Below are 17,567 nucleotides of genomic sequence, written 5' to 3'. Positions count from 1 at the left end.
GTTGTAATCTATCATCTCAATGCGTTGTCACTAGAGATGCATATAGAAGGATAAATGAAATTTGTATGCCTATAGAGATAGCCAAGAGAGTAACATTTGCAGAGCGTGTAAATGTTTACAATAGGGAAAAATTGTAGAAAATTGTAGACTATGTTGACAAAGGAGGTAATTATTGTTCAAATGCATTCAGAAAAGCAATGAAGAAAGTTGAAATTGGTGAAGTGATCAACCATGGACTTCATGATGGGGATTTTGTTTTGATTAATCGTCCTCCAAGTGTCCAAAAACATTCATTGTAGGCATTAAAAACATACATACATCTGGGATCTACAATGATTATTAATCCTCTCATAAGTTGGCCACTTGGTGTAGATTTTGATGGGGATTTCATTCATGTTTTTTATCCCCAATATTTAGAATATCAAGCTGATCTTTTGTAGCTTCTAAGTGTGGATCAACAAATGTTTAGTTCCCATTATGGAGAGGAAAACATAGCACTGAGTGTTGATAGTAGATACATTGTTGGTTGGTTAGTCATGAGGATATGATCCAATAGTTAGGCAGGGAGGTCTGGTTCCCACAATTGATAGCAATCCCAAGTAGGACTATGTACACCCCAGAGCTAATATAAACGTTATTTCTTCACTTGAAAAAAAAAATATGCATTGTTGGCTACCAAGCTTCTATCCAGAAAACCTAAGTTGGATAAAACCACACTGAATTAGCTATCATTATGGACTTTTGGAACCTTTCCTGAACCAGTAGTCACTAAAGTGCATGATGGAGGGCCATTTTGGACAACTAGAAAACTTCTTTAGATGGCTTTACCTCGAAATTGAACTATGAGGAGAATGGGCTTCTCATAAGCAACAATGAAATACTATTATTCAATGGTGATAAAACACAATTGCTAAGTTCTCTGACTCAAATTTTTAATGCAATTGTTAAATGAAAAGGTCCAGGAGTGACAATGAATTGTTTGAATTCAGTTCAAGGTTTTTTTATTGAATTTTTAACCTTAAATGGTTTTAGTGTAGGTTTGGATGATTTGGTTCTTGCTCACTGTGTTTCTCAGAGAAATATATCTACGGAAGAGTTAGGAAATGAACTTACTGAAATTTTTAGGCTTATGAAGCATGTGAGGGGAGGAAGATATGATAATTCCATCATTTCCCAAGTGGAGAAGCATCTACTTGGAGTGTGGGAAAATGTTACCAAGGCTATTTATTCTTCAAGTTCCTTTTTTCTGATGGTTGACAGTGGAAATGCAAGATCTGCTAAGAAAGTGGTTCAACAGCTTGGCTTCTTAGGGCTTCAAATGTTTCAAGGAAAACATTTCCTAGAGATTGGCTTAAAAATATTTTTTCACATCTTCCATTCAATGGTTCTCATCCTTTGGATCCACACAAGAAATATGATTCACCTATAAGTTTGTGGACTCGTTAAATCATCCTATGTTTGTGGATTAAATCAATGTGAGGCATTTATTCATTCTATCTCTTCTAGAGAAGGTCTTTTCTGTCAGAAGATGGGAATGAAAGAACTAGGAATTCTTTTTAAGAATATAATGGCCTTTCTACTTGATTTGACAATTTTCTATGATGGGACATCAAAGATGCTTGTGGAAAATTTCTCATTTAGTTTGAATATGGGAACATAAACTCTTCAGTAGCATGTAATTCCTCAAACAAGATGGAGTCTGGGAGTAGCTTGGATCATTCATCTCTAGGAGAACAGGTAGGGACCCTGGCTACTGTAGATATTGTAAACTCATCTTACAAAGCACTTGTTGATTCCTATTTCCCCTTTGGACATCCTTAAGGTAGTTGAGATCACATTCCTTACCTGTCATTAATGTTCTATTTCAGTATGATTTCCTTTTGTACAGTGGGAGGGCTGAATTTGAAGCCAATGAAAACAAGAAATGTTAATGAGTAGATATAATTCTACCTTACAACCAAATGATAGATGGGTAATTATTCACATGAGAAGATGTTGTGCTGATGAAACACATTTTGAGGAGAAATCTACAAGAATTAAAGAATCTTTGAAGAGGATTCCTTTGAAATATTTTTCTCTCCAATTTGTTGTTCAGTAAGTGGATTTATTTGTTGCACCTTTTGTTTCAGTTGTGTTATACATAATCATAAAAGTTTCTTACTCCCCAGGTCAATCATCTAACCAATCTGATTCAGAATGCATTTTTGTATTTGAAGGTTGACCCTAATAAAAAATTGTGAATGAACTGCTTATTGTTTCAAAGTTTCTAGTTGATAATTGTCTTCAACATTAATATTAAATAAAAATACACTGTAGAATCTTCGATATTCAATTTTCTCATGTTTAATGAGATCTCTTTAAAAATTGTGCAGTTCAAAATTTCAAACTAAATGTGAATATCAAATCCATGATAATTGACACAAAATGTAGTAATTTATGTTTTGATTCTGTTTGTTCTTTTATATTTTATCTTTTAATGAAAATGCAATAGAAAATGCATGCATTATAAACTAGTTTTGATCTTCTACATGCAAAAAAAAAAGATTTATCCATGGTAGACATGAGTTTCCTTCACACAACATTCATAGTGGTATAAGAAACAATTATTTCACCTTCGAATTTTTGAGAATGTTTCATTAAGAAATTGAGTTGCTCAACCACATCCCTCTTCAAGTCACAAACACCTTTGCATCTGAAGTACAAGGCTGCAAATATATTATTATTTTTGGATGTTTAGTGCAAGAATCTATTGTCAGTCTGAACCCAATTTGAAAATCCCAATACCAAATCCATGATAATTGATAAAAAAATGCATTAGTTTCTATTTTGATTCTCTCTGTTCTTTTATATTTTAAATTTTAAAGAAAACACAATAGAAAATGCATATGTGATAAACTATTTTTCATCTTCTATAAGCAAAAGGAAGATTTATTCATGGTAGACATGGACTTCTTTCACATAGCATTCACCGGTATAAGAAACAATCATTTTACCTTCTACCTATTGAGAATGTTTCATGAAGAAGAAATTGATTTTCTCAACCACATCTTCCTTTAAGTTACAAGTACCTTTTCATTTTATGTACAAGGCTGCAAATTGATTTTTGTTTTCAGAAGTTTAGTGCAAGAATCTATTGTCAGCCTAAATCCAGTTTGATTTCAATTATGAGGTTAGGTGGAAATCAATTTAAGCTCATTATAGATTTTGATAATCATGATTCCTTTGATGCTACAACAAGAATTTGTTTCTATTATAAAATTATATTACGGAGCAACGGAACACATAAAATATTGTAGAAATTTAAACACGGAGAATGCATAAAACAAGAGAGACACAGATGTACGTGGTTCACCCAGTTTGGGCTACATCCACCCCGAACAACCAGTCCTTCCTTTCTATTATCCAGCAAAATGAAGAGACACAACCTACAGCAAATCCACTGTAATATCCTCTGTTTTCTCTCACAGTCTCACTTCTCTGTTTCTCGCTCACAGAATGCACATCTATTACACAGCCTCAAATACAATGCCCTCATACAAAGAGAGGGGTTTCCTTCTAGGGAAAAAAATCCCAAACTAAACATAAGTTCTACCATCAGATCATCTGCCTAATGAACGGCCCAGATTGATTAGAAATTACTATACTTTTACAAGGAAATTTTACATCTATTTTTGGCTTCGGGGGCGTTGCCCCGAACCCCCGCTGGGGGACCGCTGGCCCCTGGACCCCCTGCACCCCCCCGTGTGGAGGGGTGTACAAACTTCCTGGGGTATACATCCGGCTGAAACAAATACCTCTGAACAATCATGCTCCACACACAATAGTTACGATGGTGGAACATCTCTCTTTGGATAAGAATACTTCCAAATTACCATTGAGGCTTATTGAAACATTCAAGTAATATACAGTACCCTTTTATGTTAGTTGCAGTCATTGTCTATTTACATCATGTTCATGGTTATAGGAAAGTACGTGGATGAGAATTTTTTTAGTATTGGTAGCAAGGAACTGCTTTTCAATGATATTCCTTGTAGTGCAGCTACAACTATTTCAGGTGAGTTCCTTTATGATGTAGTGAGAAAGTATTGGATTCAAGAGGATGTTATATTCTTCAAGGATGTACCTCCAAGATATCATTGAGTCTTCTTCAAACATTCAGGTAATATCGGTTCCCTTCTATGTAAATTAGATTATTCATTCCTCTATCTACATTATATTCCTTTCATGGTTTGAAAAAAGTACATGGACAAGGTCGAAGTATTTTCAATTGTGGGAGTCCCTTTTAATCCATAACAGATGAAGATAGTTTGTTCACTTCTAATTCTATGAATTTTTACTAAAGATAGGAATTGCATATGTATACAAAGTTATATCATGCAACACAATGCTATTTTCATACAAATACATGTTTCTAATGTGAATCCTTCAGCCACTATTTGAAAAAAGGAAGCTGGCACAAAAAAAAAAACCCAAGCCAAAGAGAATATTGAAAAACCTATAAAACACATGTTATTGATATATAACCATTATTTGCAAGCCACGGAGTAGCTGATGCATAGCTCTGTTTGACCCCTAAGTCTCACTCAGAATCAAAATAAAATAAAACATTTAGCAATGTTGCTACTAATTATTTTTAGCCAAAACCATCTCACCACTAATAGAAAACCAAGGGCTTGGATCCCCATTTTAACTCTGAGGTTTTAACCATCATATAACTAGTGTCCTTTGGATGATAGTCTCATGTAATTTCTTGAAATACTAACAGAGCTAGGGAACAATGGCTGGTGGATCAACGAGGCAGAAAGATTATAGTCGATGCATCTCTTTTAGAACACAATGGTTGGGATAAATTATCAAATTCAATAGAGGTAAAGATCCAATGTTACAACCATGTAAACTAGGATGTACTTGGGATGGCTACAACATCTTTTATCATACCATCATTTACAACAATTGCCATGACAATAACATGAACAGCCTAAATCCTGCAGTTATGTATTGTTAGGGTTTCCAATTGAGAGAAAAATTCATTAGGCGCAACTGTTTTGAAGACACTGATGCTCTTTTAGATACATCGGTTAATAATCCAAACTCACTTTAATTAATATCGACTTTAACAGAAACACACAACAATCCGTAGTAGATATGCATTCAACTAATCTGACTGAAGCAAAACCTATATGGAGGTAGCAACTAATCCAGTAAATGTCAGGTAAAATTATAACACAACTTATTCAACGATATATATATATATATATATATATATAGGGAAACAGTAACCTTGATTCAATACAATTTTTGAGACATGTTGGAGGTCACACCCTTTGCTCTGTATGGAGCATATTTACCATTCTAATAAAGTTGAATTTTGAACAAGTCTTGTACAGTTGTTATTTAATGCCTCAGCCATCAAATCCAATATGTTGAGGGAAATGAGTATCAGAACTTTCAATTTTGACCATCCGTGAACTAACCCCACTTTCCGAAAGGGTACCCAAAATAGGTAGTTAAATGCTGCAGAGAGTCCTGCTATAATAACCTGATCTAGATGATAATGTCACTGGACTGATAATGATATGCTATGGGGTGCTCTGAACTTGAATTCTCAAGAATAACAACATCAGAGATATAATTTCAGGAAGATAACTCACTTGAACCAAATCACAGCCATACTGGATCACAATGCAACTATTGCCAGAGGATCCAGATAATGTTGCCAGTCCTATAGAACTAGACTCCAGAATAAGGCATAACTGCACTGGAAGGTAGTTTTATTTCCATTTTATGGTAGCTTAATATTTATTAGACCTAGGAATGTCAAAGAAATTCCCACTCTGAATCACAATTTTCAACATGTTGCCATTTCTCAACATTCATATCTAATAAAGAATTAGGTGTTGAGATATCGATCATATACGACTTTCGTACATCTTCATTTTCATACCAATATGCTGACTCTTCTTTTTCATCTTGTGTAGAAGCTAGAAGTTCATGAAGAGATTCTTCCTGCAACAAGTACAAGTAGTTAAGAAATTTATAACATTTAAGATGTCACTGTGTAGTGTTCATTTTATTTGGTTCATGGCTTATAGTTTTACTGGAATAAAAGTAACACAATACAGCAAGAATATCCTAACCCATAATAAAGGCCTCGTGATTTAAGAAACAAGTGTTTAAGAAAAATTTCCGAATGGGGTGGATTCTACTTGAATTTTGAGGGTTGAAATCAATTCTCGGTACAAAGGTTTGATATAGAGGTTTACCATAAAAAAATAAAAAAAATAAAAGGTGTTCACTGGTTAAAAAACAAACAACATAGCAGATATGTAACAAGCATACATTCTAAAAAGGTTCATTTGCATTTTGATGGATCAAAATGTCAATAAAAAATTGCAAAATTTATGGTTTTATTAAGGAAAATACTTGTTTGAGGGATAAAGATGACATATACAAATGTAGGCTTAATCTTATTAAATATTGAACACTCGCAATAAAAGTGGAAATATCCTAGTTGAATTATGTATTTGAGTTCCTGAAGCTCAGGGCTCAAACGTAACTCCATGCTTATTAGGCTCCCACATTGCGCTCAAATTCTCACTGTGGGTTGGCAGGTCTACAACAGACACTGACAACTGCAATCCATTTCCTAGTTGGATTTTCCAACTAAAGTCAAAGCTTTATGAATCTATCAGGGTGGCCTTCCACCAAACAACAAGTAAACTCAATTGTTTTGGATATAGAAAACTTCTTGAGAAAGTTTGTGCTAGGATATTATAGCATTGCTTTTCCATTAACTTGCAAGGGAAATATAGAAATTACAATTAGTTTGGGCAACCACGAAACTAAAATCATGTGAATAGTTTAAGCCAAGACTGTGATGTGCCTATGTTCACATTTCCCAACATGCAATTTCTATCTAAAACTTTTGTAATGTTAGCAAGATACAACTTTTTGATTATTGTCCTTGTAGCTCAACAACTATTATAGGTGAGTCCCTTTGAGATTTAGTGTTAACTGTTTAGTGTTTAAGAGTTGTAATATATCATCTCGATGTGTTGTCATTGGAAATGCATATAGAAGGATAATTGAAATTGGTATATCTATAGAAATAGCCAAGAGAGGAACATTTGTGGAGCGTGTAAATGTTTACAACAGGGAAAAATTGCAGAAAATTGTACAAAAGGGACAGTGTAGAACCTATGTTGACTAAGGAGGTAATTTTTGTTCAAATGCATTTGGAAAAACAATGAAGAAAGTTGAAATCAGTGAAGTGATTAACTGTGGACTTCATGATGGGGATTTTGTTTTGATTAATCATCCTCCAAGTGTCCACAAACATTCATTGGAGGCATTAAAAGCATACGTACATCTGGGTCTACAATGATTATTAACCCTCTCATATGTTGGCCACTTGGTGCAGATTTTGATGGGGATGGCATTCATGTTTTTTATCCCCAATCTTTAAAATCTCAAGTTGAGCTTTCTCAGCTTCTAAGTGTGGATCAAAAAATGTTTAGTTCCCATTATGGAGAGGCAAACAACACTGAGTGTTGATAGTAGATACATTGTTGGCTTCCAAGCTTCTATCTAGAAAATCTATGCTGGATAAAACCACACTGAATCAACTATGAATGTAGACTTCTAAAAAATTTCCTAAACCAGCAGTCACTAAAGTGCATGATGGAGGGCCTTTTTGGACAGCTAGCCAACTTCTTCATATGGGTTTACCTCCGGAATTGAACTGTGAGAAGAATGGGCTTCTCATAAGAAATAGTGAAATAATATTATTCAATGGTGATAAAACCCAATTTCTAAGCTCTTTCACTAAAAATTTTAAAACAATTGTTAAGTGTAAAAGTCTACGAGCGATAGTGAAGTGCTTGAATTCAGTTGAACATTTTTTTTATCCTTAGATGGTTTGAGTGTAGGTTTGGATGATTTGGTTCTTGCTCACTATGTTTCTCAGAGAAAGATATTTACGGAAGATCTAGGAAATGAACTTACTGAAATTGCTAGGCTTATGAAGCATGTGAGGGGAGGAATATATGATAATTCCATCATTTCCCAAGTGGAGAAGCATCTACTTGAAGTGCAGGAAAATGTTACCAAGGCTATTTTTTCTTCTAGTTCCTTTTTTCTGATGGTTCACAGTGGAAATGCAAGATCTGCTAAGAACATGGTTCAACAACTTGGCTTCTTAGGGTTTCATATGTTTCCAGGGAGGAAATAGTTTCCTAGAGATTGGCTTAAAAATCTTTTTTCACATCTTCCATTCAATGGTTCTCATCCTTTAGAGCCACACAAGAAATATGATTCGCCTGAAATTTGTGGACTTGTTAAATCGTCGTATGTTTTTTTATTAAATCACTGCAAGACATTTATTCATTCCATCTCTTCCAAAGAAGCTAATTTATGTCAGAAGATGGGAATGAAAGAAAAAGGAACACATTTTAAGAATCTAGTGACCTTTCTACTTGATTTGACAATCAGCTATGATGGGATGGTGAGAGATGCTTGTTGAAAATTTCTCGTTCAGTTTGAATATGGGAGCATAAACTCTTCAATAGCATGTAATTCCTCAAACAAGAGGGAGTCTGGGAGTAGCTTGGATCATTCATATCTAAGAGAACAGGTAGGGACTCTAGTTGCTACAACGATTGCAAACTCATCTTACAAAGCACTTTTTGATTCCTTTCAAAAATGTATTTCCCCTTGAGACATCCTTAAGGTAGTTGAGATCACGTTCCTTACCTGTCATTAATGTTCTATTTTAGTATGATTTCCTTTTGTATGGTGCTAGAGGGCTGAATTTGAAGCCAATGAAAACAAGAAATGTTAATGAGTAGATATAATTCTACCTTACAACCAAATGATCGACGGGTAATTCTTCACATGAGAATTTTTTGTGTCGATGAAACACATTTTGAGGAGGAATTTGCAATAATTCAAGAATATTTGAAGAGGATTCCTTTGAAATATTTTTCTCTCCAAATTGTTGTTGAGTAAGTGGATTTCTATGTTGCACCTTTTGTTTCAGTTGTGTTACACATAATCATAAAGGTGTCTTACACTCTAGGTCAATTATCTAACCAATGTGATTAAGAATGCATTTTTGTATGTGAAGGTTGACCCGAATAAAAACATTACGAATGAAATACTTTTTGTTTCAAGGTCTCTAGTTGATGTCTGTCTTCAATTTTAATATTAAATAAAACTACACCCTAGAAGCTTTGATATTCAATGTTCTCATGTTTAATGGGATCTATAAAAGTTGTGCACTTCTCAATTTCAAACTAATTGTGAATATGAAATCCATGATAATTGTAACAACTGAACCTAAGGCTCAAAACACTTATAGGTCTTTTATTCCATGATGCTAAACTATCAAGAAGGCCATCTAATGCATACAAAACAATTATTTTTATTACCATCATGGATAAAATATCGAGTTCATTCATATAAAATGAATAGAAAAAATATAATTAGGTACTTTTCCTTAGAATGTTACAGTTAATTGCATTTAATTTCTGTTGTGTCCAGCAACAACCCCCCTTCTTATTTAGTTTTATTACTAATACTAAATAAGTGGGGACCCTTGTCTAAAAAAATTAAAAAATAAATTAGCACTTATATTCCCTTTTTGAGTAAATCTTACTATCATAAACTTAGGAGAACACCCACAAAAAATCCAAAAGGACTTAAGTTTTATGGTAACTTCGAACAAAATCATCCTCTCAATAATAAAGCGTCGCATCACAAAAAGGTAATGGATGACACCATATAAGCAAACTACTAAGATTGTGAAATCGCGATGCGAGATCGCACACTGAAGAAGCTCATCGTGCGTCGCAATTTTCATATGCCTCAAGCATCACTTAAGGTAAAATATATCAACCCGACGATATACGATAACACATCTCACAAATCGCATCTCGCAGAAACATGTGGTGATAGATGATTGTTAAACACAACGGATTAGCGATATTGTGATCTCTGATATTGCGATCAGCAATATTGTGAAGCAAATCGCAAAATCGCTTTATCACAGATCTATAGGGCTCATCGTTCAAAAAAGTTTTTTTCATAATCCGATGCCAAGTTATGCGCATTAATGTTAATTTAATGAGTTAGTTGATGATCATTAATGAGATAAGGTTTAGATCTGATCGAAAGGTCATTTCACGTAGGGTGGTATATTTTATATGATTTTGGCATTAAAAGCTTTCCCGTCACCTTATTTCTTATCATTACTCTTTCCTTATTTGTAAATTGCAGGAGCAGAAAGCAGAAAGGTATACGTAGCAGTGTTCAGAGTATAATGGGAAAGAAGGGAAAAGCTCTGATTTCTGAAGACAAAGAAATGACACCCTTATACACAGACACCACCTGTAACAGAGATGCCAGCATAACTACTTGGGAAGGCATGTACAGTCTACTCGAAGAAGAAAATCCCAGAGTAATGGAGGTTAAAGCAACTGCAGACTCATGTGGGTCATCTGAGGCGTCGATTACAGAACTTGCATGTTCATTCTTGCACCAGATAGCGGTGAGACCCAAGATTCTTCCATACATGGACATGGTCAAATGGGTACTGGATAGTGCTGACATAACAGATAGAAAATTTAAGACTCAGAGCCAAGAACTCATTGGGTTGTTCACTCCACAAAATTTAAGGCTTATATATCCTCTAACAAAAATGCGCAAGAGGAGAAAACTATCACCAGGGAAGCCCGGATCGTGAAACGGAGGCAGTTTCTGATGCACGATTAGCTAATCGCACATCTCTGGGCAAAACCCCTTGAGAAGTAAATCATCTAATCACTCAATCGCCTGTAAGCCCGGAAAATTGTAGGAAAAAGTGCTAAAGGCTAAAGGCAAAAACCTGAGCTCTAAAAACCAGTGGTATTTATCAGGGATATCCTTAAGTGGTATGTAAATTTATAATCATTTGATTTAGCATCTACAGACAAGCTGGAGACAAAAGGCTGAGGAAAGAGCAGAGTCCATCAAAAAGTTAACCAAGTTGAATCGGGATTCTTACTGGCAGTACTTGGTTAAACCGCACAGTCAATGCATGACTCTCAAATGCCTTACTAACTCTGCCGAAAACATAGCGCCAACACTTGTCAATTCTGTTTTCACAGGGAAACTAAAATCAGAGGTCAGCCAACCAACTCTCCTCAAGCCAATGCTGAATGCTTGCGACCATAGAGAACAGATACATAGATAGTTAATTTCCAGATTCAGTTTTAGTTTTAGTTTTGATTTATTTTTTCCTTAGATGAGGACGGTCATTTAAACCTCCTCCTATATTTTTGTAATAGACTACTTTTAGGATTTAGCTAGTAGTATTTCAACCCCTCTCATGCTTTTAGAGAAAGGTCCTAAAATTTGTCAAAAATGTTTCCTCAGAACATGCACTTCTGCAACCTCAGAGGAGGTTTTCATGAATGAATGGAACAAGATTTATTGATAACTGTGTTTAATGTTTGCTACTGAAATGCACTTTTGTACTCTTAGTAGATGTTGAATTAGGAAGAGATAAATCATTATTGTTGAAGCTCATGAGTAGAACTTGTTATCAATGGTACTTTTATCTCTTAATGATTTCTGCTTATGTGTTAAGGTGATATTTATGTTCAGTTATTTATATATGAATGCTTGAATGTTTGAGTTATCATTTGGCACTTATGTATAGTGATGACTATTCTATTTATTCTTAATATATGAATGAATTATTATGTGATATGTTTCTCACAATTGTTTTGGCTAACTTTTTATATGAAACAGTTTATTTTTATTGAATTCTTTTCTCATAGCAATTGAATGATCTTTATTACCAATTGCTCCTAGAAATTATTTTAGATCGCATAACTGAAAGGTTAAATCCCGGGTTAGTTTTAGAATTATATATTTCTATTCATTCGAATACAATTGCATATTGTTAAATTAGATTTAAAATAAAAACATTTTACTTAGGAGTTATTAGAAAGGAAATATCAATTCTCATCACACTCACACAAATTGGGAAACTGGTCCCATTATCCCCAGTTGGACCCACCATCCCAAACGGAAAAGGAGCTGCTTTCAAGGTCCGGACCGGATGGGTATCCCCCTTGTTGTAGACCCGATTTTCGGGGCTTCAACATATTTGGCGCTAGAAGGAGGGCCCGAACTACGAATGGATAATAAATCTAAATCTAAATACCGTTCTGAGAGTAAATCGCCCTCAACATCTCCCCTAACTTCTCCATTGCACTTGGAAATTTTAAATCTTGAACAAGAAGTCGATAAAATAACAACCACTGCCACAAACCCGAACATTTCAGAGAAATATACTATTGAACCTCCTGAAGTTGAATCTTTGATCCATAAACTTCAAGGATTTTCTATATCACCCCAAAAATCTGAAATATCTCAAGGTAGTGTGACTTCGCAATATAATCCTTCTCATCCTCTTACCAGATTGCAGAGTGAAAAGTTTGGTATCGAACCAACTGAATTACCTCTACCTAAAAGGAAAAGAGAAAGGAAATCACCTAAAGGGTCTAATAGTGAGACTCTTTCATCATCATCATCCATCTCAACCTCTCCACTGTGAAGTCAACCATCCACCCCTCCACTTCAAATTGTTGTCCACCAGACTACTGGAACTTCAACATCTGCTTCTCAATCATCTGGAACTGTAATATCCTCATCTTCCCAACTGCAAGGAACATCTTCTACGCTTTCCTCTGTTAGTAGTTCAACGATGGCCCAAACCCCATGGAATAACCCAGGGGCAGTCTTAATGCCTGCGCCCTTGAGTCAAATACCAGCCCATCCTAAAAAATGGCTACCTAAGTTTAATTCTGAAGTAGGCATGCTAGCAAAAGAACACATAAGCAACTTTATGTTATCTGTAAATCTAAATGGAGTTACTAATGAAGATTCTGTTGTCTGGCTCTTCCCTTACACTTTGCAAGGAGCAGCCGGATCCTGGTATTTTTCATTACCATCAGGATCTATCACTAGTTGGGATATTTTCCAAGAGCAATTCTTGACTAAGTTCGGTGATGATAGGTCTACTGCAACATTGATCAATGATCTGTCGAATCTTAAGACTGAATCAAGGGAACCTATCAAAGATTTTAACTCGCGTTTCAATAAACTTTTGAATAAAATTCCTACCGCTTCCAAGCCTAGCAAAGAAGTTCGAAGTGAATGGTACATATTTGCTCTACCATCAAACATAGCGATCTTCGTTGATAGGGCTACCAAAACAAATTTGGTTGATAATATGAAGGAAGCAATAGCGGTAGAAAAATGTATCATAGCCTTAGAAAAGAAAAATGTTGTCAATGAACGAAAATCTAAGAAGGTCACTTTTAGAGAAGATCCCAAGAAAAAATAATCAAAAGACCCATTTGATTTAGAAGGATTGCAGAAAGTTTTGAAAACCATGTCTAATGAAATGGTTGACATTAAGAAACAAGTAGCAAAGACTTCTTCTAAAAAGCCTTACAAACCTTATAGAAAAAATCCTTCAACTGATTCAAAGCCTCCCAATGCTATCACAAATGCAGAATCAGAAGAAGAAGAAGAGGAAGTTTCTAACGAGGAACCTACTGATGAAGAAGAAGTTGTAGAAGTACAGGGAATGTGGGACTTCATCCTCCCAGACGAAGAGGATCAAGAGGCATCACCAGTCAGTACCAGAAGTAGAAATCAACTCGATCCTCCACAACCTACTCCTAAACAGAAGAGCGCAAGCTCGATATCTAAAGATAAAGTCGCAGGTAAGAAATCATCACCCAAAGCAACTCAAACAAGCCCATTCCAATCCGATTCACCAACTCCATCTAAAACATTGATTGTTTCTGACGAGATGGAGTATAATATTGTTGAAGACTTGAAGACTTGAAGACGAATAGGGATAACATTAATTTTCATGAATTGAGCAAATTAAAACATCAAAAAAAGGTACTTTTGAAAGAGTTACATGCAATACCTGTTGCACCTCTCCCTGTCGCTGTAATCTCACAAGCTTCTCATGAGATGGGAAGACCTCCAACTAATGTGACTAATAAATTTGATCCAAATGATATCGCTTTAATTGGAGGAAGGTCAAGATCTCATACTCCCCCATTTCTTCTTACTTATGAGGTTTTCAACTAAAACTTGCATAATTGTTTGGTAGATTCAGGAGCTTCATCTAATATCTTACTTAAATCAATATGTGCAAAGTTAAACGTTCAACCTCAAAAATCTGCAGTAAGCATAGTTCAACTAGACTAGTCGCAGGTTGAAGTGATCGGTGAACTAAATCAGGTTACAATAAGGCTGTCATCTAATCCAAAGGTATGTCAAGTCATTGATATTTTAGTTGCAGACATTCCAGAATTTTATGGCTTAATTCTTAGTAGGGATTGGTATGAAAAGCTTCATGGATACTTTGCAACCGATTGGTCACATATGTGGCTCCCTTACAATGGTAAACCGAATCAGATAAAGGTTGAGTGAGAAAGACATCAAAAATACATAGTGACAGAATTGGAAGGAGAAAATGAACTTGTAGCATATAGCAACAATATAATTGGCAACTATTCTATTGACTCTTTCTTAGGAAATTTTAATGCTCATATGTCACCTTACTTAGAACATTCTGTTTTGTCTCAAGTAGAAAAATTTTCTCAAACAGATAGTTCTAAATGTGTTAATTTTATAGATAGTCCTGTAAATAAATATTTATTTTGGAAGTTATTTTTTGATGGTTCTAAGTCTAACGATGGAGCAGGAGCAGGATGCGTATTAGTTAGTCCAGAGGGAAACAAAACTATGCTAACTTGTAGACTCAAGTTTGATTGCACCAATAACATTGCAGAATACGAGGCTTTAGTCCAAGGATTATACAAGGCAATCGGATTAGATATCAAGTATCTACAAGTCTTCGGAGATTCTGAAATTTTTATTAAACAGGTACGAAATACTATACATTGTCTATTAGATCATTTAAAGCATTATCAATCTTTAGTGCAAGATCTGACTGAACATTTTATAGCATTCAATATTTCACCAATTCCCAGACTCCAAAATGCTAGTGCTGACCTCTTGGCAAACGTAACGTCCAAGCTCATTCCCTCAGAAGACTATATCCCAGACAGATTCTCAATCGAATTGATCTTTAGACCCTCGATTCTTGATAATGTTACAAACTGGAGAATTTTCAACGATGATCCTGATATTGTAAGCTTCCTCACATCAAAGGGATCTTACACTAATCAGATAATTGATGAGGACCAACATGACAAATAGTTGCAACAAGAAAGCACTAATAATGCTATGCCAAAATCAGTAGTCAAGTTGGAAGACCTATATGATTTAAAAGACCGATTCAAGAGATCTACCAATTGAAAACTTCAGAGTTCAACTCTGAACTATGAATTAGTAAATCTAGGAACTGGTACCATGCTGCAGAATATCAACCTAGGTATTGGCCTAGCCCCTAAAGAAAGATTAGCTTATGTTCGTCTGCTGAAACAACACAAAAGTGTCTTTTCCTGGAACTACGATGACCTTAAGACTTACGACACTTCTGTCATACAACATACTATCCCAATGATAACCAATGAAAAACATGTCCAACAAAAGCTGAGGAAGATCCATCCTAATCTGGAAAGCCAGATTAAGTCTGAGCTCAACAAATTATTGAAAGCCAAAATTATTTTTCCCATTCAACATTCTAGATGGGTTTCCAACTTGGTTCACATCATAAAGAAAAACGGAGACATTTGAATTTGTATTGACTTTTGAAACCCTAACAAAGCCTGCCAAAAGGATAACTTTCCCCTACCTCCCATGGAGCAAATATTGCAAGCAGTTGCAGGATCAGAATTAATTTCCTTTTTAGATGGTTTCTCTGGCTACAACCATGTTTTGGTCCATCTTGACGATCAACTAAAGACCACGTTTAGAACCAAATGGGGTACTTACGCATATCAAAATATGCCTTTTGGTCTGATCAACGCTGGCGCCACATTTCAAAGGGCCATGGACATCGCATTTAAGGGATTAGTAAACAAATCAGTAGTAATTTACTTGGATGATATAACTATATATTCTAAAAAACGTGGTAATCATCTTAGAGACTTAAAGTAGATCTTCCAACGTTGCCAAAGGTATGGGATTTCACTTAATCCAAAAAAGTCATTTTTTGCATTAAGTGAAGGAAAACTTCTTGGATTTATAGTGTCAAAATCTGGAATCCATATTGATCCCGATAGAATTAAGGAGATTTCTGAAATACCCTTGCCTCACAACAAGAAAGCCATGCAATCCTTCCTTGGCCAGATTAATTTTGTTAAGAGATTTGTTCCAGACTTCTCAAGGATTGTATCTCCCTTACAAGCAATGATTAAAAAGAATTCACTCTTCAAATGGGGCCAAGAGGAATATGAAGCATTCAATCTGATTAAGCAAGCGATTGTAAATGCCCCATCCTTAGCAACTCCAAATTTTTCCAATCCTTTCATTTTGTATACATTTGCCTCTGATAGATCATATGCTGCGATACTCACTCAAGCAAATCAAGACAAGGCGGAAGCCCCAATTTCCTTTTTCAGTTCAAATCTACAAGGGGCCGAATTAAATTATTCGGATGTTGAGAAACAAGCTTATGTTGTTTTCAAAGCGATTAAGCAGTTCAGACCCTTCCTTCTTAAAACCCATACAAAAATCATAGTACCATTTCCAGTCATAAGAAATCTCTTAGTACAGAATGACGTGGGTGAGGAAAAGGAAAATTGGGTCACTACCTTACAAGAATACGACGCTAAAATTAAACTAGCAAATATTGTAAAAGGTCGAGGTTTTTGCAAAATGCTGGCTGGAGCATCGCTTATTTCCAAAATACCATCTTCAAATCAAGAAGTACAAATGTATGAGGTAAGCCTAAACGATATTGAACCATTATATGCTAATATCATATTTTATCTAAAGACCAGATATGCTCCATCAAACATGGATTATACAAAGAAAAGAGCCCTAAGATTGAAGACTAAGCAATATCAACTCATAAACGATGTACTTTTTAGGATGAATTATGATTTTGTTCTCCTTCGATGTCTTGAGAAATCTGAAGCTGGAAAAGTGTTGCAGGAACTCCATGATGGCCCAGCAGGTGGACATTATGCTGGAGATGCTACAACACATAAAATCTTGCGCGCAGGGTACTATTGGCCTACATTATTTACAGATGCACATAGCTATGTAAGGAAATGTCAAGTTTGTCAAACTACTACTAAAAGACAAAAGAAACCATCATTGCCTTTGCAACTAGTCAATATCGATCAACACTTTGATCAATGGGGATTGGATATAATAGTTGAGATCGTTCCTCACTCTTCTAAACAGCATAGGTATATCCTTATAGCTACAGATTATTTTACTAAATGGGTAGAAGCAGTTCCTCTCAAGACAGCTAATGCTGAACACATCATTGATTTCATAGATCAGTTCATAATCACTAGGTTTGGTTTACCCTCTACTTTAATGTTTGATAATGCATCGTATTTTTCTAGCAATGCTAT

This window comes from Pinus tabuliformis, chromosome 5_2 (genome assembly GCF_031772625.1).
Source record: "Pinus tabuliformis cultivar Carrire ecotype Pingquan chromosome 5_2, CPIR1, whole genome shotgun sequence".
Taxonomy (NCBI): Eukaryota; Viridiplantae; Streptophyta; class Pinopsida; order Pinales; family Pinaceae; genus Pinus; species Pinus tabuliformis.
This window is presented reverse-complemented; position numbering follows the sequence as displayed.